We start from the raw sequence: 23,776 nt of genomic DNA on the forward strand, positions 1-23,776 counted from the left end.
ATAGGTGGGAAATGCCCAGTTTGGGCAAATCCAACAATCTCCAATAGGGATCCAATGGGAGTTAGGGAATTCCCAAAATAAATTCTACTCTGGTAATTCATCTCCTATTTTTATTTTTGTTCTATCCCTATTTTTACATCCAATTATTAAGACATGGTAGTCTACATGGTCATTTTTAATTATTTCCAACATATCTACATTCAGATTATTTATTTTGGACTCAAAATCTACTGATCTAATTTTTAAACAGGCTTTCACTAAACGTAGATAGTAATCGGCATCACAGAGATAGCATATGCAGTATAGCTACCATATTCTCGAGTTAATTGAATTGTAAATACCATCGAACTGAAAAATCGGTAAGCTGTTCTAATTGATCTGTCTTGTAAGTAAATATCGATTTTGACAAGATGAACGGAATCCCCGGAGTGCACGTTGTGATATAATCGCTATCCGTCCACCTGATCATACAGTAAAAAATTGTAATTAAGGTATAATAAAGTTATTCCACCAACTGGGCGGATGGTATCACCTGGAATATTTTAAAAAACGTAGACTGTGCGATCGGTACAGTGCCGGTTTTAGCGAGAGGGGATCAGGTGGAGGTGACGCAGAGGGTGGCAAGCTGTAAGCAATACCAAGCGACAGTTAAAATAAATTTTTTATTCTCCTAAGGCGCAGAGTGCATACCACTTAATAATAAATAGAATATTGTTGTTTAAATATTATTTTTGAACTCTCATGTATATTGTAAAACCAACTCTATTATTTTTGAAATTTATTGTTACCAACTTTAGTGATTTTCCCAAAATTTTGACAATCTTTAGTAGCTATCAGAACTTTGGTCCAAATGGACGCTCGTTAGAATTTCTGTTCTTTCCAATGAATAATTTTTTCTTGGTTTGGTTTCACTGGTTTTTTGTTCCCTTCATGTTTGGTTTTCTCTGGTTTTTATCTGTCGAATTTTCCCGACTTTAGTTTTCAGTTTGGTCCAAACCACGCTGATGGCTACTCAACCATTTTTAGGTATTTTGTCCTCATTTAACTTGCTAATCGTTTTACCTTTCTATCATTAAACTATTTTTCTTTTCTTAATTGTCAGAACGGTCATAATTTTTTACCATAGAATCATGTTTCTTCTTCTATTGAATATTCATCAAGCAAAGAAGAGCTTCAACAGCTAGTTTTATTAAATACTTTACAATTATTTCGGCCAATGGGGCATTTTCAAAAAGTTTTTAATTAATTTATTTTTGAAACTATTCTTTGTTCATTATTAAGAATATTGAAACCGTTTCAACCACAATTGCACCACAAACACTTTAAATCGTGCTTTTCAACGGATTAGTAAATAATTCAGAAACAGTTAGCGTTTCTGTAGCTTATTTATGACGAATTATTTGTCAGGTTTGTGTCTTGACCGACCGTTGAAGTCGCTGCCGCTATTCTTGCAAATCATTAAATTATGATCCCAAACATGTAAGAAATAATTAAATTTCACCATGTACACGATAAAATATACCTGTACATGATGCTCGATAAACTCCGTACCATATGTCACAAAGCATTTTGTATTATTATTAAAATCAATAAGGTACACTGTACGAAAAAAGGTGGCCAAGCGCATTGAGGGTTCCCTGCAGCCCCGAAGTTTTTTCCGCTTTTTCCGAGTGTCCCTTTTCTTCAGATCAATCTCCAAAACGTATAATTAAAATATTAAAATTACAAAAATTATTGTTTTCGTGATGTAACTTAAAATTTGCGGTTTTCAAATTTTCCCTTTACTTGTATACTATGAGACATTGCCTCTTGTGAAATTTCATGATTGTAGGTGAACGGGAAGTAGCTTATAGGTTTTGATGCACTGGCGAGTGTCAAAATATGTGACATAAACGGCCGTATCTTTTTATTGCCTTGAAAAAGAAATCTGATTTTTTTACAACTCAAAGGGAATGCAGATCTGAGTATTTGGTATTGATTTTAATTTGATGTCTCCAGGCGTTCTTGAGAAAAAGGGTCTTGTCAGACAAACAGGCAGACGGACAGACAACGAAATGATCTTATAAGGGTTCCTACTTTCTTTTTGAGATACGGAATCCTAAAAAAAATTACAAGGCGACTTAAAATTATTAAAAAGAAGGATATTACATCGACTGAGAACTGAACCGTTTATTTTTTTATCTTTTTAGGGTTATGTACGTTCAAATGAAAACCGAAACTCTTATAGGATCACTTGTGTGTCTGTCTGTCCGTCTGTCACAGTCAGTTTGCTCCGAATCTACTGAACGAATTAAGTTGAAATTTAGTACACATATAAATTTCTGTGACCCATCTTTTTCGAATTTCTAAATTAACCGTTCGCGAGCATAGAAGTGACTTCTTTTTATTAAAGGCGACACGACCCCGCGCTATCCTCTGCGTTATAACACGGATGCCTAGAGCAAGTCAAACAAAAATTTCACCCTTGTAGGGTTTATATATTATATGATCCACGCAAGAAAGAGATTTGAATCAATTCATTGGTATTATGGTAAAGATATTTCCGATAAAAATACATTCAGACGTTGAATGTGACAAAGATTTTATTAGTGATCAATCAAAAATATTTGGTAGAAATTCCGTTTCAACGCCAAGATCAAAGCGTATGCCATTTTAAGATTACGAATGTGTGAAAACTTTCTTTTGTGTATGGACATATGTACACTGCAGGTGATTTGAGTAAAAAATTCATGAAGATGATCCGTAGCATTAAGGTAGAAACGTCGAAAAGTCATCTTTTATAACGAACATAAGTATATAATTATTAAATATGGCAAAGAATAAAATGGTAGATATAACTATTGTTTTTTATGTTGGATCGTTAAAAAGCTACCACAACGGGTGTACTGCTGTACCACTTAAAAACTCGAAGGACCGCTAAGTTTATAGTAAACAAACACGATCACAGGAAACTATTTATTTTCATAAACTTAGAAATCATTATAATTAAATTAATGTTTAGGAGGAATTGCCTCAGTTAGTCGAAGAACAGACTTATTTGAATATTAATTGTTGTAAAGAACTAATGTCTTAGCTGGTCAAAAGTGAACTCTCTTTCTGCACAAAATTTAGATTCTTATATTATCTTCCAAAATGGAAGAAATCAGGGTGAAAGCTGCTCAAACCTTATTTACTTAAAATTAGGTATGCGTTAGGTACCAAGATTAACTAATTATGTATTGATGTAGGTACATAAACTATTTACACGCTAATATTGAAGTAAACCAGATTTCGGGGTTTCCGAGTACTAACAATTACCTGAAGGGTACAGTGGTCGAAGCCATAAATTTATAAAATAATTCGAAGTGGTCTGTATTCTGTCGAAACTGCCAGACGCGGATCGCGATTTCGATCTTTTTGGATCCCATCAGCGCGTCGCAGACAGCTCCGACAGAACACAGACCAACTTTTACCTGCTGTCTTAACAGCGCGTTTTAGAAAATACCACAAATGGCGCGGTAAACGCCATCTGTAGTACGATGCTACATTTTAGGTAAAAAGGCTGAGACGCGCTGATAAGATCCAAAAAGATCGAAATCGCGATCCGCGTCTGGCAGTTTCGACAGAATACAGACCACTTTGAGTTATTTTATTCGATTAAGCTAACGTGCCTATCACGTTGAGGTTAGCTACGCCGGGATTCGTTTTCAGCAATTAGATATCCATATATTTAAATGGACTTTGTTGGGGCATACGTAATCCTAAAATGTAGCATCGTGCTACAGATGGCGTTTACCGCGCCATTTGTGGTATTTCTCATAAACGTATAGTTGGTATTTACACTTATTTTCCTAAATTTAGTTTTTCCTACATACCTACTTAAGACTAACGACCTACAATAATATAATACAATAACTATGGCAATATGATGCTATACACGAATACTTACAAAACTATACTACTACCTGCCTAAATTTAAAAATATATACAAAGTGACGGCAATAGTCTTTTGTGCCGAAACAACTATTAATTTACATATTAGAAGTCAAGCAGTTTTTCTTTTAAAGGAAAACGGAGACGGCCGTTTTAGTTGATTCCGCGTTAATTAGTGTGGCTCTTCCTTCGAAATAAATTTACATTAGTTTCCTATAAAAAAAACATGAATTATTACCGATAGAAATAATCGGCTTATTTCGGTAATTAATCCCACGCAAAACATACAATTAGTAGTGGAAAATATTTGTAAAAATGTCATCCACGTTTAGGCAGCAACTTTTATAACCATGCAAAAAGAAAAAAAAGCGTAGATGAATTTCTCAGATGGACACCTGATTTATTGATCTGAACTCCTTCTGTCACATTCTATCAACTTTTAGATTAATAACTAATTAATAACTGGAGGTTTTTATTACCTACATATTCAAGTATTTGAACCTTGCCTATCAGGAATTATTAGTAATTAACACTTATTTGCGTATGCAAAGTTAATGACTATAAAAAAAAATAAAATCTGCTGTCGTCCTAAAAGGTTTGGTTGGTCATCATTAAAAACGATGAATGGAAAATTTTTTAATTTATCTAAATAAACAAACAGACTTTTGTGTAATTATTTAAAACATTTACAGATACCTAAATCATTTGTACTTCATACTAAATAAAATTGTATTAGGATATAGGGATAGATATAGAGGGGCAAAAGATTTGTATGATTTCATTTGCAGATGGTATAGCAGTACTAGCATCTAGGAAGAACGACTAGAGATATCTTTAAACAAATATCTTCATATAAAAATAAATTAAAGTAAAACAAAAATACTGGTAAGCATCAAAAGAGCGAATATAAAGACAGAAGACGAAAATTTAGAAGAGGTGACTGATTTTTCGTATCTAGGAAGTCAGATAAGGCAGGACGAAAGGTGTAGTGGGGATATAAAGCAGAAGATAGCGCAGGGTCGAGTCGCCTTCGGTCAAAAGAAGTCACTTATATGCTCGCGAACGGTTAATTTAGAAGCGTTCGAAATGTGGTGTTACAGGCAAATAATGAGGATACCGTGGATAGAGAAGATTAGAAAAGAATAGGAGAACAGCTGACTTTATGGAAGTCGATAAGAAATAGACAAGATAGGTTGCTAGAACACCTTCTTTGGCATGAACGTCTAGTCAGAGACATATTAGAGACAGAAACGGGAGTTAGGAGAGGTAGAGGTAGACCTAGATTAGATTAGTGTTCGCGAATAATTAAGGATGCAGGTTGTTCTAATTTTAGGGAAATGCGAAAATTAGCTCAGGATAGGCAAGAGTGAAGGTGCGTGTCCAACCAGTCTTAGTACTGACGACCTTATAATGATGATGATAAATAATAATTTAACAATTAACACTAAAACAGAAACTATGTAATCATTTAAAAGTAAATCCAGTTGAAATTGTGGGTAAATTGACATGACATATTTTAAAAATGACCTGATTTAAAATTGTTATTAAAGAACGTTATGAGTGTATGGGCAAATCTACGTAAGGCCTAGCGCACACTGCGATCCTTTAGTCGGTGGCACTGAAAAGGCGTGATCGCAGGAATTGAAGAAATAGAAACGCTGGTATCGATCGTCGCCTGTGGCATTCGTTTAAAGCGTAGAGTTAGAATACTAATAATTTTAAAGCGGAAACTGTCCATTTTAAGGCTATCAATGTTAAAATGATTATATTACTAACCATTTTCATGTGCTAAGTATTAATAGAATAATTATCGTATTAAAGTTAAAACTGTGTTTTTAAAGGGTAATTTTATGATCTATTATCTTTGGCTCTCTGATTGTGACATGTCTTCATACCATTAATTCAAAGTGGCACACATGAAAGAAAAAAAATCACGTTTATGCAAGTGTTTCTAGGTGAGCTATCTTACATTATTGCAGAGATAAACAGAGGGGTATTCCTCAAAGATTCTTCGAGCGGGAGGCGTCAAAACGGACCAAATTCTTCAATTTCAAACATTTAAAACTCGATCCCGACTAATTCGATCATGCTAAATCCATTATCGCATTTATTTCAGTATAATTTCAATATTTGCCGCTATTAGTCCATGTGGTATTGGAAAATTCATTCATATTCGTATTAGTTTTGTTAGATTTTCTAAGAAACGACTCCTCAATCTGCAAAGTCGGTCAAGAATTAGGCAATTAACCAAATCAATATTGGTGAACTTTGACACCCCCTGACGGAAAACTAAGCATGAAATAAAAATTTCCTGTAATGATCGGAGGTGTGGCCATATCGAAGGACAAATTTGTATTGAAATAATTCTTTTCTTGGTGTATGTTTGCATGTTTATACAGAGACTTTGGCGCGTAGTAATTTCTTAATGTGAAAATTCCCTTGAAGCGCTCATATCCCGTATCTTAGTGCAGAATCGCTGAAGCCGATAGGTTCGAGGAACAGTTAAGATGTTTGTTTTTAATCGCGCAACGAAGACGTCCATTTAGAAAGTAATGACCTTGATTCATTGAACGTCCAAATAATAATCTCCGTACTTGACTCACACCATTCGCGGAAGCTTCATAAAGAGGTCGTTGCGATCGATTAGTTTTCACGCGTTGTCAAGCGTGTGAATTTTCCTCTGCAAATTTTTATAGAAAAAACATTATCAAAGCACTTATATTCATAAACCGTATGGGATCCATTGTTAATTTCATTTGAATTTTGAATACGCCTGGTTGTGCAGGATTTTCACACTTGAATGGCTCTGTCTCTAAAGTTGAAACACATCTTTGGGGTTCGTTAATAAATAAATAGTGAAAGTTTCCATTGCAACGTGAAATTATCATATCAAGGAATTATGGAGAGTTGAAGAGTTGCAAAGTTTAAAATTTCAACATTTTCTTTGACTTTAGGTCGCGTTACAGTTTCTTCTAATGGAAAATTCAGCGCTCTGTATGTTACATACCTTGGCAAGATGGTTGGGGGGCTCAAGGATGCTCAGTAACTTTGAACAGATAATATGACTTTTGCTTAAATTGTGATATTGTTGTCTTCTATGTTGTTTTGGGAAAATTAATTATCAACAAAAAGAAATTGGCGTAGTAATATTATTTTGTGGTGGAGAGGAGTGTCCCCAGGTGGTTCCAATGAGACGTTTTTCGAGTTCATGGCTAATTTTTCTTCCTATAGGACATCAAAGTTCATCCATATTGATTCAGTTTTAAACATAAAACACTCGATTCCGATAATTCTTTCAACAGAATAATATTGTTCATACAAATTTACATTAGCAGTTTAAATGTATGGGAGAACATTTTTTTTTTCAACTACAATGTTAACTTGGTTCTCGGCTCGAACGAAAAACAGAACTCTTATAGGGTCACTCATGTGTCAATCCGTTTTTTTCAGTTTGAAGTCATTTGAAGACTAAAAGGAGGAGGCGACCCGAGACGCTGGTCTCTGATCCTGGGGCCTCTAAATTTCGGGAAGCCCCAAACAAAGACCAAAATACATTCAGTGGTTTCAATGGCAAATTTGCAAGACTATTAAAAATTAACGTTACACCAAAGTTGTCGTTATAACCGATTCCACTGTGCATCAATTTCGGGGGCCTCATATCGTTCTGCCATCTCGTACCTCCGACAGGCTTAAGCCTTCATTTTTAAAAGTATTCGATCGCGAAAACCGTCTTTAGAATACGCATTCGTTATGTTCGTCGAATTTAAATTCATTTTTTAAAAATCTGTGGTGCATCTAATTTAAACGGAATACGCCAACGTAATCCGTTGTTTTCAAATAAATTTGGTTTCAGGGCAATTTCGTTGACATTTCTCATCAATTCTCGTCTCTGTAATTTTAATGTGTGTAAGTTGAAACCAATAAAAGTTGTTATTACCAACCGGAGAAATCATTAACCTAGTGAAGGAAACCCTTCTTTATATGATGTCAAAAATTCAGTTTTTTTGTTTTTAAGGTTCCTTGCCTCAAAAGGAAAAAAGGAACCCTTATGGAATCAGTTTGTCGTTTGCCTGTCTGTTTGTTAAGACCGTTTTTCTAAACAACGCGTGGAATTATCAAGTTGAAATTAATATCAAGTAGGTACTCAGGTCTGCAATTCCTTGGAGCTACGATCAAACTTCTAAGTCTAAAGATACTGCATTTTATGCCGCATATTTTGACATTCGCAAGGGAATCAGAACCTAAAAAGAGAAATAATTCTTGAAAACTCAATTTCCGTGACGGACAAACGAAACAAAACCATCATGATAGGTGTTACGGCAGAGCAAAAATCGTAGCTGATTCAACTGATCGTCATAAAAATTTTTACACACATTGTCAAAGGTAGACAAAGAGACATAGGTGTGTCTTGTTCAGAAGAAAGGTAGTGTTCCCGAGGGATAGAAAAATTAGTTTTATGTGGTCGTCGATGATCTTTGATATGTATTTAGGAGCAATGCAGCGATAATAATAGTTCGAATACAGGGTTTGTCCGGAAAGCAATAGGACTGAGTCGATTTAAAAAAATTTATTGAGCCAATCGTTACAATTCTTTAAAAACTTTCAAAATAGGCTCCTTCTGCATCGATGCAACGCTGCCAGCGTGATTTCCAAACATTGAAGGCGTCACGGAAGGCATTCTCCGGAATAACCTTAAGAGCCGCGGTGCATTCTGCTTGGATCCCCTCTGTCGTCTCAAAATTCTTGCCTTTCATCGGCCTTTTCAGGCGAGCAAACAAAAAAAAGTCCGGCGGGGCCACATCTGGGCTGTAGGGCGGCTGCGGAAGCGTTGGGATGCCGGTCTTGGTCAGGTAGCTGTCCACAAGAAAGGCGGTGTGAGCCGGGGCGTTGTCGTGGTGGAACTTCCAGTCGGCTGCGATGTCTTGTCAGACCCGATTGACCGTTTGAGTCTCTTAAGCACTTCTACGTAAAACTTGACGTTGGCGGTTTGTCCAGGAGAAACAAATTCATGGTGGACGATGCCTTTCATGTCAAAAAAGACAATGAGCATCGTTTTCACTTTGGATTTCCTCATTCTTCCCTTTTTTGGGCCGAGGAGACGCCGGCGTGTGCCACTCGGAAGATTGCCTCTTTGTCTCGGGATCATACTCAAAGATCCATTGTCGGTGTTTGTCGAAGTCGAAGGTCTTCCAGCGCGGTCTTCATCGGCGACCTCTTCCCGACCCTCTGAAAAGGCCTGGTGCCACCGAAACACACCACTTCTTGCTAAAGCAACATCTGGGTAAGCCTGCTTGAACATATCAAATGTCTCTGTCGCAGATTTACCGAGTTTCACACAGAATTTAATCGCGTACCTCTGCTCTAACGAACGCTGCATTTTCGTCTTGCACCGCTCGTTCGTTAGGAATGCCCTCTACCGAATCCAGTTGGTGCGCACACGCTCCGAAGTACAGTCGCGGCGGAAGGAAATCAATCCTATTACTTTCCGGACAAACCCTGTATAAGCACATAATAGCCTTCCTCATAAATAAGACGTTTTTCTATTACATATCTCGTAAATAATATGTGCGAAACTCATCATCGAAAAAATTCGGGATCTTCGGCATGAAATAGCACAAACATTAACCAGATTCTATTTACATAAGGACCGTTTTTTTCACACCGTGAAAATTCATACCGTGGTTACCGATAGATGGATGACGTAGTTTGCGAAGTTGTTAAAGCCTCCTACTACGAATAAACGGCACTTTTAATGGCCACTTAAAAAAAAACCTGTTACTATATAAACCGCATTAACAAAGTAATCAATTCTAGTGTTTCAGGTTACTTTTGCGTTAATGAAATTTCAAAGACTGTCCCGGCCGTAAAATACTACGTTTTACGAGGTTATAGCGGAAGACACTCTTTCCATTCTTTCAACTCGCGAAAATTATGTTGATGTTTACAACGGGGCTAAACACTAAACAGACTCCTCAATTCTTATTATGATTATGCGTCCGAGATCGTCCTTTAATCGTTGCCGAAAAAAATAATTACCGAAATTCTACTTTAATAAGGTCATTAATATACTATCAGTGCATCGATTAAACATTTCTTTTTTTTGTAACAGTTGCTGGTATAATTATGTAAGACAGGCCTCCTCGTTATAACGGTACATTGCCCAGTTGCACAAGTAATAGTTTATGAATAAAAGAAATATCTTAATTTGCAATAAAAAACCGCAAATACTAACTACTAGGAGTCCCGCACTGAAAGGTCTTCTTTTATGCTAGTGTATTAAGCACGGGAGACTTGAAGAAAATTCAAGGTTTCTTCCGAGTTAGATCTTACCAGATGAAGTATGACTAAAGGTAAAGTCAATCGATTTGTCTAATTTAGATGATTATTTAAAAATTTTAAACTCTCAAAACCATAAAATTCATTCACGAAATCGAATCAAACGATAGAACACCATTATAAATAAAAAATAAACCGACATATATAGGAAAGAACAGATAACCTAGAAGTTGTTGATTTGTAATATTAATAAGGTGATTTGAAATAAAAAAATATGGTCACCTTAATAATAAGAAAAGCGCTAAAGATATAAAAAGAATGTTAGAAATGTGGAAATAGAAGGAGTATGAAAACAGAAGGTGCTTTAGAAATAGACGAGATAGGTTAGGTTAGGTTAAAAAGGTAAAAAATTCTAGTTAGGGATATATTAGAGTTAAGAGGAGAAGAGATACACCTAGATTAGATTACTGTTCTTAAATGGTTAGAAATGTAGATTGCTGTACTTTTCCGATAATTAGGAAAATTGTGTCAAAATAGGAAGGCGGAAGATAAAATAGAATCGCAGAATGAAACAGGAATTTATTAAACTCTTTATAACGTCACTCGATTTAACGACAAACTCCTTAAAACGTCGAAATTGCTTGACCTTGGTTGGTTTACATTGTTTTCTATACAATATTACACTCTATATAGCGTCACGCTCACTCTATTTAACGACAACAATGCGGCATTATAAATCATTCAGCTGTACTTTCTATGTTGCCGAAATAGATAAGAACTGCAGCTGTGTACGTTGTTGAAGAAGACGATCCTGTCCCTCCACCAAGCATCAAACAAGCACTTGATGCAGCGAAACTATTAAAAAAATACTTTTTATATAATCAAATTGATCCAGCAGTATCTCAAGATATGAGTAAGATACGTAACAAAATACAATTAAAATATTGGAGCAGCAAAAAACATCAGACGAAGATAACAGGCTATACGCAATGTATGAATTGTTCGTGTGCAAAATGTGTACTATATTGTTAAATGCATATTACTATACAATAGTAAAATAACATCTTTTATTTCTCTCCATTTAACGACCACTCTTTATAACGCCGAAAAATGTTCAGTCCCTTAAGTGTCGTTATATAGAGTTTACACGGTACATAGTCCGAAGCAATTAAAGCTAGATCTAAAAAGCTTTATCTCACCTTAGCTTTAATGGAATACTACCACATTTTTGATAACAGATAATGATAAAATAGATTACAGTTGTATGTTTATGAAAGTATTGAATTATACAAAAATAAAGACAATCTCAAGAACTCTGACAGCGGTCCTATCCTAAACTAGATCATTAGATTAGATCTGTATCCTATTCCGGAAGTTTAGCTAATGTTTGTGAATATTTAACGGCTTCACCGTATAGGTTTTCATTCACATCCTTTACTAATTCAAAACTAAGGGTAGTACAAAACAAATAATACCAAGTATTTGACATTTAATTTCGGAGTTTAGAGATTATTTGAACATTACTTGCTACTAATAATACATATAATTAAAAATGTCTCCATGTAATGTACGAGGGTGGATTGATAAGTTTCCGGCCTGACCAAGAAAAACAAGGTTTTTAAAAATTTTTTTTTTTTATTTCTCAACATAATCTCCTCCAAGGCTGATACATTTCTCATAGCGGTGTTCCAGTCTATTAATGCCATCTCTATAGACTGATTCGTCAAGCTCCTCAAAATAACCATTTACAGCTTCGATTACTTCTTCATTGTCCGCAAATCTCTTACCGCCAAGCCATTTTTTGAGATTAGGGAACAGAAAATAGTCACTCGGGGCTAGGTCTGGAGAGTAAGGAGGGTGCGGCATCAATTCAAACTTTAGATCGTTGATTTTAGCCGTCGCAACGATTGACGTGTGCGCTGGTGCGTTATCGTGATGAAACAAGATTTTTTTCTTCGCCAGATGAGGTCGTTTAATTTTCACCTCGTGGCTCAAACGTTGCAATAAGTCTGCGTAGTATTGACCAGTGATAGTATTACCCTTTGCAAGGTAATCAATGTATATAATACCTCTTGCATCCCAAAAAACAGTAGCCATAACCTTGTTCGCCGAAAAAATTGTTTTTGCCTTCTTTGGAGTTGGTTCCCCTGGTCCAATCCACTGTTTAGACTGTTCTTTGGTTTCAGGAGTGTAGTGGTGGACCCACGTTTCGTCAACGGTTACGAATCGACGCAAAAATTCGCTTGGATTACGCTTATACAATGACAAATTTGCGGTAGAAATGTTTTTTCGAATCAATTTTTGGTCGACTGTTAGCAAACGCGGCACCCATCTTGCACAGAGCTTTTCCATATGCAAATGTTGGTGCAAAATATGTTGCACACGTTCATATGACATCTTACAGGTCTCAGCTATCTCACGCACTTTCAATCTGCGGTCTCCCAGCACTATTTGATGAATTTTTTCGATCATATCTGGAGTTGTGACCTCAACGGGGCGTCCTGAGCGAGGCCCATCAGAGGTGCTCACACGACCCTTTTTAAACTCGGAAACCCACTGCTTAACGGTTGAATATGACGGGGAGGATGTCCCCAGTGTTGAGTCCATCTCTTTTTTAATTTCCTTCGGCGTTAACCCCTTCAAATAAAAGTATTTGATGACAGCACGATTTTCCTGCTTTTCCATTTTTACGAAAACCACAGAGGCGTCTTGTTCAGCGTGCTGTCAAACCTACACTAGCAAGGAGATCGGGCTGAAACTATAGCTACAAGCTATTCAAGGATGGTACTATAGAATGTCACCTCAAGGTAGGCCTAGTGGCGTCATCTCTTGGTTAGGCCGGAAACTTATCAATCCACCCTCGTATAAAACAGTTTCTATTTCTTGAATTGAAAAGGGTGGTTCACATTGTTTTGTTTTTTAATAGTAAAATAACGCACAAACGTTTTCGTAAATTATACATAAATGCCAAATAATATATACGAAATCGGCTAAACATGTTTCCTATACCTATATTCGACGCCTATATGGAGCTGACAATTAGTAATGTATTTGAACTTTTAAGACTGTAAGAGGTTAAAAGATGTGTTTTTATTCACAAATTTTCAGTCATGCGTTAAATACAATAAAGCCAAAGGTGTCAAACATTCAAAAAGTTAATAATGCAAGCAAGTTATTGGCAGTTTAACGCTATCTATTGGTAATTACTACTAACTGTAATATTTCAAATGCTTGACGAAAGTATCTACTTGAAAAATTGAACGTTCGACGTAGCGTATACATTAGTGGCGAATTATTAACCGAACTTAGGGATGTTATACTAATGCTACTACCAAAGAGCGCCATCATCTTTTAAAAAATACGACGTGGTACAGGAAAATTCGTACAAATACTTTCACCCATCTTTTCATATAAATAATAAAGTAATATATGTCTAATAAACGCAAATAAAAATAAGACTATTACGTTTTGTTCAAAAGACTGCCAGTTTAGAATTCTTTTCAGAGAAACGGAAGATATACATGGTTGATAAAATATGGTCATGTCGTTCACCGAATCAGGAGTTTTCCTCTGCATATACTTAATGCTGCTAACAATTTGATATTCGTAATTGATTTTACCTTACGTGACTTTTGGATAACATGAATCGTATGTAGAATTTTATTGTGGAAAACTTATTCTTCTACACTGATTTCTGATAAACGATCCACCGTATAAAAAAAACCCTGACAAGTGCGAGCGTCGGACTCGCACATAATGAGTTCCGTACAAACCTATAGCGTCACGGAAATCTCGAAGGTTTTTCCCGCTTTTTCCAGTCATGTTTTAAGTTTTCCTCAAAATCAGTCCCAGAACGTATAATTACAATATTACAATTAAAAAATTATTTCATTCTGATGTAACTGCAACTTTACGGTTTTCGGATTTTTCCCTTTAATATAAGCCAATGCTTCTTCGACAGACAGACAAACGGACAACGAAATGTTTCTACAAAGGTGTTTTTCCTTTTAAGGTATGGAACCCTAAAAAGAGTTTTATGTATTAATTGTATTCTAATTAAGATTAATTCATTAACTAAAATGATGACTTGTCCGTATGGAAGAAAGTATTTTTTTAGTTTAAAATTCTAGATTCAGTTAATGTTAATTTCTTATAGTAACGTTTTTAACCTCGATACGCTTAAGTAAAATATTCGAAAACTAGGATGCGAGAAATGACCTGTGCCATAGACAAAACTTATGTTTATGCCTGTTACGTACTGCATTATATGCTAACTCATTAACTGCATACCTGCCAAGTTGAAAGTTTCTCTTGGTAAAACACATTGCATGAAATACAATCAAGATATGCAAATATTTAAGGAAGTTCCCATGAAATTAATTTGTCAACGTTATAAAAAGACAATTTAACAGCAATTTATCTTATCGTTAATTTAAGAAACAACAAGTGTTGTGAAGTAAAACATTTTTCATTCTCTCAAATTTTAAAATAACCTTTTAAGACGCGTTCTTAATTATTTTAAAAAGAAATGAATTTTAACAAGTTAGACAATAGGTAAAGGGCGGAGAAGAAAAATTAGAAGTAGTAGTCGATTTTAGGTATCTAGGAAGTCAGATAAGTCAGGACGAAGTCACTTCTGTGCTCGCGAACGGTTAATTTAGAAATTCGAAAAAGGTTGTAAAAGGGGGATGTTTGAAGCGCGGCGTTGTACAGGTGCGAAACATGGACAGTGGGCGTAGCGGAAAAGAAAAGGTTAGAAGCGTAAAAGCGTTCAAAATGTGGTGTTACAAGCGAATGATGAGGATACCGTGGATAGAGAAGGTTAGAAATGAAGAGGTATGAGAAACAGAGGACAAGAAGTCAATAAGAAATAGGCTGGTAGGACATCTTCTTAGACGTGAAAGTCTAATCAATCAGACTACAGGTATCCCTAGATTAGATTACTGTTTGCAAATAGTTAAGGAAATGGGTTGTTCTAATTTTAGGAAAATACAAAAATTAGCTCAGGATAGGAAGGAGTGGAGGTACGTGTCCAACCATTCTTAGGACTGATAACCTTATGATAATGAAACAATAGGCCTTTTTGGAAAAAGATGTGATAAACAATATTTTTCGTAATAAATTTCTATTACCATTTGATCTATCAAAAAATAGATACAAGCGAAGAACTCTGCTTTGGTAACTTTCTTTGACAGCACAAAAAGCATCCTATTTTCAAAATTCAGCATCCTCAGGATACATAATATTCCTTATATATAGATACACATGTATAGACCTCGATTTTTTTAACAAATACTAAACTACGTGAAGCGGCAGTTTACTTTGATATCCAGAGTGTGTTTTCACACATTCGCTCCTTCGTCACCTTTGAAGATACTGTTTAAAAAGTTGACACACGTGCCACTTTTCTTGTGCAGTCTTCAAGTATTCGAGTTCTACCATCGGTTAATCATTTAATTTTGCTAATAATTCTGTTTTTCAATGATTATATCGTTACAACGTTAGGGATAGATATAATGGAGTAAAAGATTTGTATGCTTAGATTTGCACATGATATAGTGGTGCAAGCATCTATCAAGAATGTGTTAGAGGTAGCCTTAAATAAATGTTAAGGATGTGAGATATTTAACTTTTAGGAAACCGCTAAGATTAGCTCAGGATAGGAAAGAGTGGAGGTACGTGTCCAATCAGTCTTAGGACTGACGACTTTATGATGATGATGATGAGGATTAATTAAACAATTAACACTAAAATAGAAACTTTGTTGAAGAAGTAGAAACGTTGGTATCGATCGTCGCCTGTGGCATCCGTTTAAAGCCTAGAGTTAGAAAACTAACAATTTTAAAACTCTAACTGTTCGTTAACTAGCAATATTAAAATGATTGTTATTAATAATTTTGATGTGCTAAGTATTAATAGAATAATTACCGTGTTAAGGTTAAAACTGTGTTTATTAAAGGGTAATTTTGTGTTCTATTATTTTTTAGCTTTCTGATTGTGAGATGTTTCCATACCATTAATTCAAAGTAGCACATATGGTACGTGTCCAGCCAGTCTTAGGACTGACGACCCTGTGATGATTATGATGAATTCTATTTTTCAATTATTTGTCCGTTTTTTATTCAAAATTTTCAGCAACGAATAGGGTGATAAAATAGTGGTAGGATCCCTTCTGAAAGGTGAAACATATTAGAAGTAGAAACAGGCATAATGAGGGGCAGATAAAGACTTAGATTAGATTACGACTCGCAAATAGATATTTGGGTTGTTCTAGTTTTTGGAAAAAGGAAGATTTGGACAGAAATTAAAAATATAATAGAATAGATAAAATTCATAGGATTAGTAGATTTTTTGAAAATGTGAAAATTGACTCAAGACAGGAAAGAGGTGCGTGACTGCCAAGTCTTCGGACTGAACACCCTTTGGTGGTAATGAGAATAGTAAATAGTAATCGTGCGTAAAATTAACCCTAAAGTAAAATCAGTCTCACACGAGAATTGTTTATTAATCGCGTAAAATTATAAGTAGGTTGTACGTTTCCGCATGAAATTGCTTCAGTTAACGTTATCAGTTTGGCAACGTGGCTCGTTTTTCACTGCAATCGTCGTCGGCTATTTACTCGGTTGTTAAAATGCCACGCGATTTTACCGCAAATTCCGGTCTGTCCGCGCTATATTAAGTTATCCATTTTTATTATGTTATAAACCTACTTACCGGGCTTCGAATAGTGGTGATTTCTTCTTGTCGAACGCGCTATCGGATTTCGATCTTGTCCCGTTCAAGTGGCCAGTGTTCCTCATTAAAAGCTCCTTTTGGATTGCGGCACGTACCTGAATACGAATCTCTTAATTCCGAATATACAAGAAGGCACGTAGAATATGAAAGAAAACTAATGCACTTCAGATCTCTAATTGTACCGTTATTTTCACTTCAGCGATCAGTAACAATAATTATAATACGTCAACCGAAATCGGCTATGAAGAAGAAAGCTCGAACTTCTTTAATGTTTTTGTAGACATATGGACATGTTTCATGTGGAAGATTCCTTTTTACACGGCATAAATAAATAATATGTGACAGTTTTTTTAGTCTCTTCACATGACGTCCTCGTACGTTAACTACGTCCTGGGCAAATTCATTGTGAAGTCCTGCAGTAAACAGAATTCTTTCAACATTCTTTAACAATTGTACGAATTCAACATAACGACGTTCCTTTGATGGGGTTTTTGCTTTCTTCGTTAAGTTCTTCTTCGAATTCTTCTTCTGGCTATGTACTACAACTAATCCTGCCTTTCCTTGTAAGAATCAACCAGTTTCCTCACTCATATCATCGATCCATCTCTCTGTCCGTTCACTGTAACGTGCACGCGATCTAACAAAAATGAACAATTTACGAAAAAGAATCCGCTTCCGGGAAATTCCCTGGCAGGTGCACGTATTTTCCGCGCGTCCTTGGCTCGTGCGCCAGCGTAAACCGCAATTCGATTCGCACCCTCGGACGAGCAGCGTGCGTGTCGAGAGTCCTTCCGCGTGCTTGGCAGCGTACAACTCACTAGGTAACAATCATTAATTGTAAGAAGAAGAGGTTGTGAAGGCCGTTGGAGCCGTACTGAAGATGTTCAATGCACGCGGACTGTTAAATCAAAGAAGTGGAAGTAGAAGAAGAAGGTAGCGGCTATTGCTGATTCTTCCTCTTCTGCTTCTTCTACGTCTTCTACTTCTTCTTCGTCGTTGTCGTGTGGTGTTGTTCTTTGCCAATGTCGAGGTGATGGCCACTTTGCGATTCGTAATTGAGACGCCAGCGGCTAACGTTTTAGTGTATGTGTGTGTAGTTGGGTGAATGTGTGTGTATTCTGTGCATATGTATGGTCGTCTAAAAGTAGGCGAACGAGTGGCGGGTAGGCGTGCATTATATCTGCGAGAAATGAGGAAATGAATTAACCGGAGAGGAACACGTTATAATATTATTACGACGAATGTTAATAATATTGAAATTTTGTCGAATAACGTTCGATATTAATTTAAAAGCATCATATACTTACATAAAAGATTGGTAGTTTGGTCGTTACGGTCCATTATACCATAAAAGTATCTTTAATATTACCACAAAGTGTAAAGGACGTTACGCATTCTCTAATAAAACGGAAGAAATCAATTTCTCATAATTAACATTTATCTATAAGTGGTCTTAAATTGTGCTATACACCTTTCAAAATGCTCTAATCGCAACAGCAGAATACATTGTTGTATAAATTACATGTAGGCATTCGCAGCACATTTTCAGGATATTTATCGAGGCGATTGTTTAAAACATTGGACCCGTTCCTCCTCTGACATTGGTACCTACACAATAGTTCAAAAGTCTCCCAAATGATTTGAAATTCCACTAAATGTTTTGATTTCACGCACGAATCAATTTCGGAAGGCAAAGTCTGCAACAAACCTTTAGATTTATAAGAGAGACTAGGATTGTTTTATATGACAAAATATGTCAAATAAAACGGTAAAATCGTATTCCTGTTTATTGCAGACTTCGCCTTCCTAAATTGATCTTGGTTTTCTCTTCGATAGTCTCTGAAATTCCGATAAATGTTTTGAATTCTTGCTTGGGTCAGTTTCGGAAGGCGAAGTCTGCAACAAACCACTGGGTTTATATGTGAAACGGGTTGTTTTATTTGATAAAATATGTCAAACAAAGCAGTAAAATTGCCTTCTCAAATTGACCCTGTTTTCTCTTTGATCGGCTCTCTCACGTGAAATTCTGATAAATGTTTTGAATTCTTGCTCGGGTCAGTTTCGGAAGGCGAAGTCTACGACAAACCATTGGGTTTTTATGAGAGACGAGTTGTTATATATGACAAAATACGTCAAACAAAGCAGTAAAATTGCCTTCTTGTTTATTGGAGATTTCGCCTTCCCGAATTGACCCTGATTTTCTCTTCGATTGTCTATCATGTGATTTGAAATTCAGATAAATGATTTGTATTTATGCACGGCTCCATTTGGGAAGTCGATGTCTGTAACAAACCACTAGGTAAGGGACGGGCTGTTTTATACAACAAAATATGTTAGACAAAGCCCTAAAAAATTTCTTTCTTGTTTATTGCTGACTTCGCCTTCATATATTGACCTTAGTTTTTTCTTCTATCATCTCTTGTGCATTTTGAAATTCTAATAATAAAGTTCTTCCAGGGTGGCGTTTGTAACGTTTCGGTTTATTCAAGCATAGTAACGGTCAGGAATCTAACTTAATTTTATATTTTTTTATATCCTGAGAGTTGGAAGAATACACTATGACGAATATTCAACCATCACCGGTTCCTATATGATAGCTCTTTATAGACCACCCTGTATATATGTTTAGTACTTTGATGTCCTTTTGCCAAGATTGTCAGTTAAATCCGACAGATATCTAATTGGCTTAAGATTGCGTGTTAACTGTTCGATCTTTTCTATTAATTCCCGGCTTTATTTCTATTACCTTGTCGGAATCGATCGGTGTTCTTGCTCGTTCACAATTTGTAGACATATTTAGCGATAATTGTGTTCCGTCGGTGCGCAACGAGAGATATCAGTGGCCAATTAGCACTTTGTTCGACGCAAAATGACAAAAACGTAACATGTGCTCTTTAACGATTCAGATTGCGCTTGCCTATAATGTCCAAATGGTCCGTTCTGACATGAGACATCACATGTAGTCGGGAAGGAAAACATTCTTTTACGCAGTTTTTTTTATTCACGCGTGGTACGGAGCATTGAACTTTCTTTATGCAATTTTTTAACCGGCAATGGATAGTTGCCAATCTTTAAATGTCCACTAAACGTTTTTCACGTGAGAACCGGCCTGAGTAAATAAATTTCAAATTGCTTTATAAGCCGCATGGTATCCTAACCATATCATTCTACTTTTCTGTAAAATCGTGAAAAATCATTACACTTCGGATGCTCAAAAGAGTTGACTCCTTCTTTCCTCTTCTTCTTCTTTCTTAGCTGCTGATTAGGAGACATTTTTACCACTCATGGCATTTGATTGACTTGTTCTTTTGTTTGCGGTGTTTAGCATACGCGTATCGCCCAGTGGCATTATCTAAAGATCTGGATTTCGGAACATTACTGGTTCAATTTCTGGTCTACCTGCCCTTCGAATAAAATAATTCGATGTGGTCTGCATTCTGTCGAAACTGCCAGGCGCTGATCGCGATTTCGATCTTTTTGGATCTCATCAGCGCGTCACGTTGAGGTTAGCTACGCCGGGATTCGTTTTCAGCAAGTAGATATCCACACAAGTGGACCTTCTTGGAGCATACGTAATCGTAAAATGTAGCATCGTGCTACAGATGGCGTTTACCGCGCCATTTGTAGTATTTTCTAAAACGCACTGTTAAGACAGCTGGTAAAAGTTGGTCTGTGTTCTGTCGGAGCTGCCTGCGACGCGCTAATGAGATCCAAAAAGATCGAAATCGCGATCCGCGTCTGGCAGTTTCGACAGAATACAGACCACTTCGAATTATTTTATTCGATTATGGTAACGTGCCTATCACGTTGAGGTTGGCTACGCCAGGATTCGTTTTCAGCAAGTAGATATCCACACAAGTGGACCTTGTTGAAAAATACGTAATCCTAAAATGTAGCATCGTGCTACAGATGGCGTTTACTGCGCCATTTGTAGTATTTTCTAAAACGCACTGTTAAGACAGCAGGTAAAAGTTGGTCTGTGTTCTGTCGGAGCTGCCTGCGACGCGCTGATGAGATCCAAAAAGATCGAAATCGCGATCCGCGTCTGGCAGTTTCGACAGAATACAGACCACTTCGAATTATTTTATTCGATTATGGTAACCTGCCTATCACGTTGAGGTTGGCTACGCCGGGATTCGTTTTCAGCAACTAGATACCCACACAATTGGACCTTCTTGGAGCGTACGTAATCTTAAAATGTAGCAACGTGCTACAGATAGATGGCGTTTACTGCGCCATTTGTGGTATTTTCTACCTGCCCTTATCCAAACATTAGGACTCATTCCGTCTTCATTTTCCTCCTCAACCATCATCACTCACCTCATTCCCACGATTCCTAAAAGAATGCTGAAGAGGGCTTTCCGCCCTACGTTCCGTCTTTGCGCAACATTGTCCGAAACACAAACATGATTATGTGGGAAATAATAAGATATAAATTTACCACCTATGTCCTCAGATTTTATAAAAAAATATCTCTTGTGAGTTTTTCCTATAATTTGAATTTACTTTAGTCCAAAATTATTGCCGTATAGATGAAGCGTTTTTGTTGTATCTGGATTTCTAACTTTTTCTTAAAAACAGGTTCAAAAATTTCGTCAAAATTGTGGAGATATTTTGGACTAAGAAGCTACATCCTACTTTTGGGAAAAATCGTTTTCATGCACTTTTAGTGAAAACATAAACGTTTAACAACGATCAATACTGAAATATACAACCCAACATACACCCCTACATCCGTGATGCATAAATTAAAACGTTTAGCGGCTTTTCCAAATGAAAACGCCCAATAATTACGTGTTTAAACCATTTCCAAATAATTATAAATCGTTCGTAGGTTATCATGAATATTTACTGCTATTAATTCCTACAATCAGCTTCTGCAATTATTGACGGTAAATTTCCTCTGTAATCATGTTGTAAAAGCCACTTCCAACTAGAATGTCGTTGACTATTTAAATAACAAATTTGTAAGTTCTATGCATATTTTTTTAATATTTATATTCACTTTACATAACGTCACACACGCGCACGCGTACGTAGCACTTAAATACATTGTTCATTTTACCGTTAACACGTTCAGGTATGTTAGTTAAATAATAATTTATTATTTTTGATGGGAAATTAAACATTCTCTTAATTGATTTATTGCACGGCTATACGGAATTTCAGAAATACTACAACTAAATGCTAATTGAAGATATTAAGGAATAGGTATGATTTAAAGAGTCAGGGTTTTAATAACCATTAAACACTATCTTGCAGTAAATTAATGATATAATAAGACAAACCATGGGTAGTAAATAAAACATAAAATAAAAAGCGCATCAAGAAGTTACTTTCTATTGCATAATTTATTTTCATTTACCATTTACCTTATGACAGGATCTTTACCTGCGTGGACCAAAGAGCAACGTTTTTTCTACTTCTTTCTTCTTCAGTAATAAATTTTCAGTTACATATGTGCTAGACGAGCTAAAGAAACAGTTTGTTTTGTCATTATGAAAGCATTTATCTATAAGTACTACGTAGCTTTTAGCTATCCGGTTCTGACGTCAACTCTGAGTCTAATCTCGGTTGCAATATTACTAAATATACTTAACACCAGCGCAAACCACCTCTACGGTTATATGTAACCATAAAATACGGAAATATACGCTGCACCAGCAGAGCTACAGTCTATTTCAATTTGTTATAATTGTGACCTTGAAGAAATATGCGCGAAGAAAGAAAGAATACACACTAGGCGTGAGCAAGACAGAAATAGTTGGAACAAGCTTGAACGAGCAGAGCTCTCGATGGGCGGGCTTAAGAGATCGGCTAGAACTGTACAGTACTAAACGAAAATGTTTAGCAATTTCTTAAAATAAAAATGTATATAAATTAACAATAGAAAACAAAGCAAAAGTTTTATAGGTGTGTAGAACGTTAAGTTGATTCACTTGTTATTATTTTTGGCTAAATATGCTTTTAAATAAAGCATATTCTTAAATTTTAACGAGGCAGTTTAAATAATTTTGCAAGTGGTACTGTACAGTTTCGTCTAGTTCTCGCTCGATGATCGGTGAAGAAATGAGCTCCGCAGACAAATACGATTGAATTTGCAATTATGCTACGGCGCATCCTAATAAATGGAAGGGGTATATCTCCAACTTCTTGAAACGAGCAGTAACTTACTCAAGATCAAAAAACTTTTAACTAGAGATGCACCGCATATAGTTAGAACGTTCAAATTTGGCATAGTCCGCAATAAAACTGTAGTATTATCTTTTTTTTCTCAACTTACTAAGTGGACTAGAGCGGTTGCTGACAGAACACCTGCTTTTACTCACTACAGATGTAGGGTATATCGTAAACATATAAAAGAGATGTCAGGTAGGAATTGCAGCAGGCACTAATGCAGAAAAAGGAATAACATTACACCAATTAATGTGTAATAGAAAGAGATGCAGACAAGCAGAATTTGAGTATGTTGCCAGCATAGAAACTTTATCATTCTCAGGAATTTAGGAGTGTAAAGACGCTTGTTTAGATATGTAATTCCAACCAGGCAGTTATAAAGTCGACTCTGATCTTATGCGTACCCAAGCAACCTCTAATCTCTGCACCGCTTATTATTATTCGGTTATGTCTTTTCACCTTGTCTGCACTACTCATGAGGCATTTCCTAACTTCACAAGGACGTATTCAAAACACAGCAAATGACTACAGTCCCAAATTGTCTTGTCTTGTCCAGTAATATTAAAGGTTCATGTCTTCGTTCTGGCGGACTTATGACTACTCTCACCAACGTCCCGAACCACGTTAAAACCCGTTCAAAAAGTCAAATATCGGATCAAATGTTCATTGGTATGGA

General features: G+C 36.2%; 1 protein-coding gene and 1 long non-coding RNA gene across 2 annotated transcripts in view; one reads left to right on the forward strand and one right to left on the reverse strand.

The window, feature by feature from the left end:
* LOC108734087 (DNA-directed RNA polymerase II subunit RPB1-like) overlaps positions 1-17,725 on the reverse strand; it is a 40,298-nt gene extending 22,573 nt beyond the window's left edge. Inside the window, exon 1 of the mRNA XM_018465487.1 lies at positions 16,903-17,725. The gene's annotated coding sequence lies outside the window, so the exon portion shown is untranslated. The remainder of the gene's footprint in view (positions 1-16,902) is intronic.
* Positions 1-23,776, forward strand: part of LOC108734089 — a 218,468-nt gene that overhangs the window by 180,843 nt on the left and 13,849 nt on the right. The window lies entirely within an intron of this gene.

Source organism: Agrilus planipennis, unplaced genomic scaffold, assembly GCF_000699045.2.
Source record: "Agrilus planipennis isolate EAB-ADULT unplaced genomic scaffold, Apla_2.0 scaffold10, whole genome shotgun sequence".
NCBI classification, from domain to species: Eukaryota; Metazoa; Arthropoda; class Insecta; order Coleoptera; family Buprestidae; genus Agrilus; species Agrilus planipennis.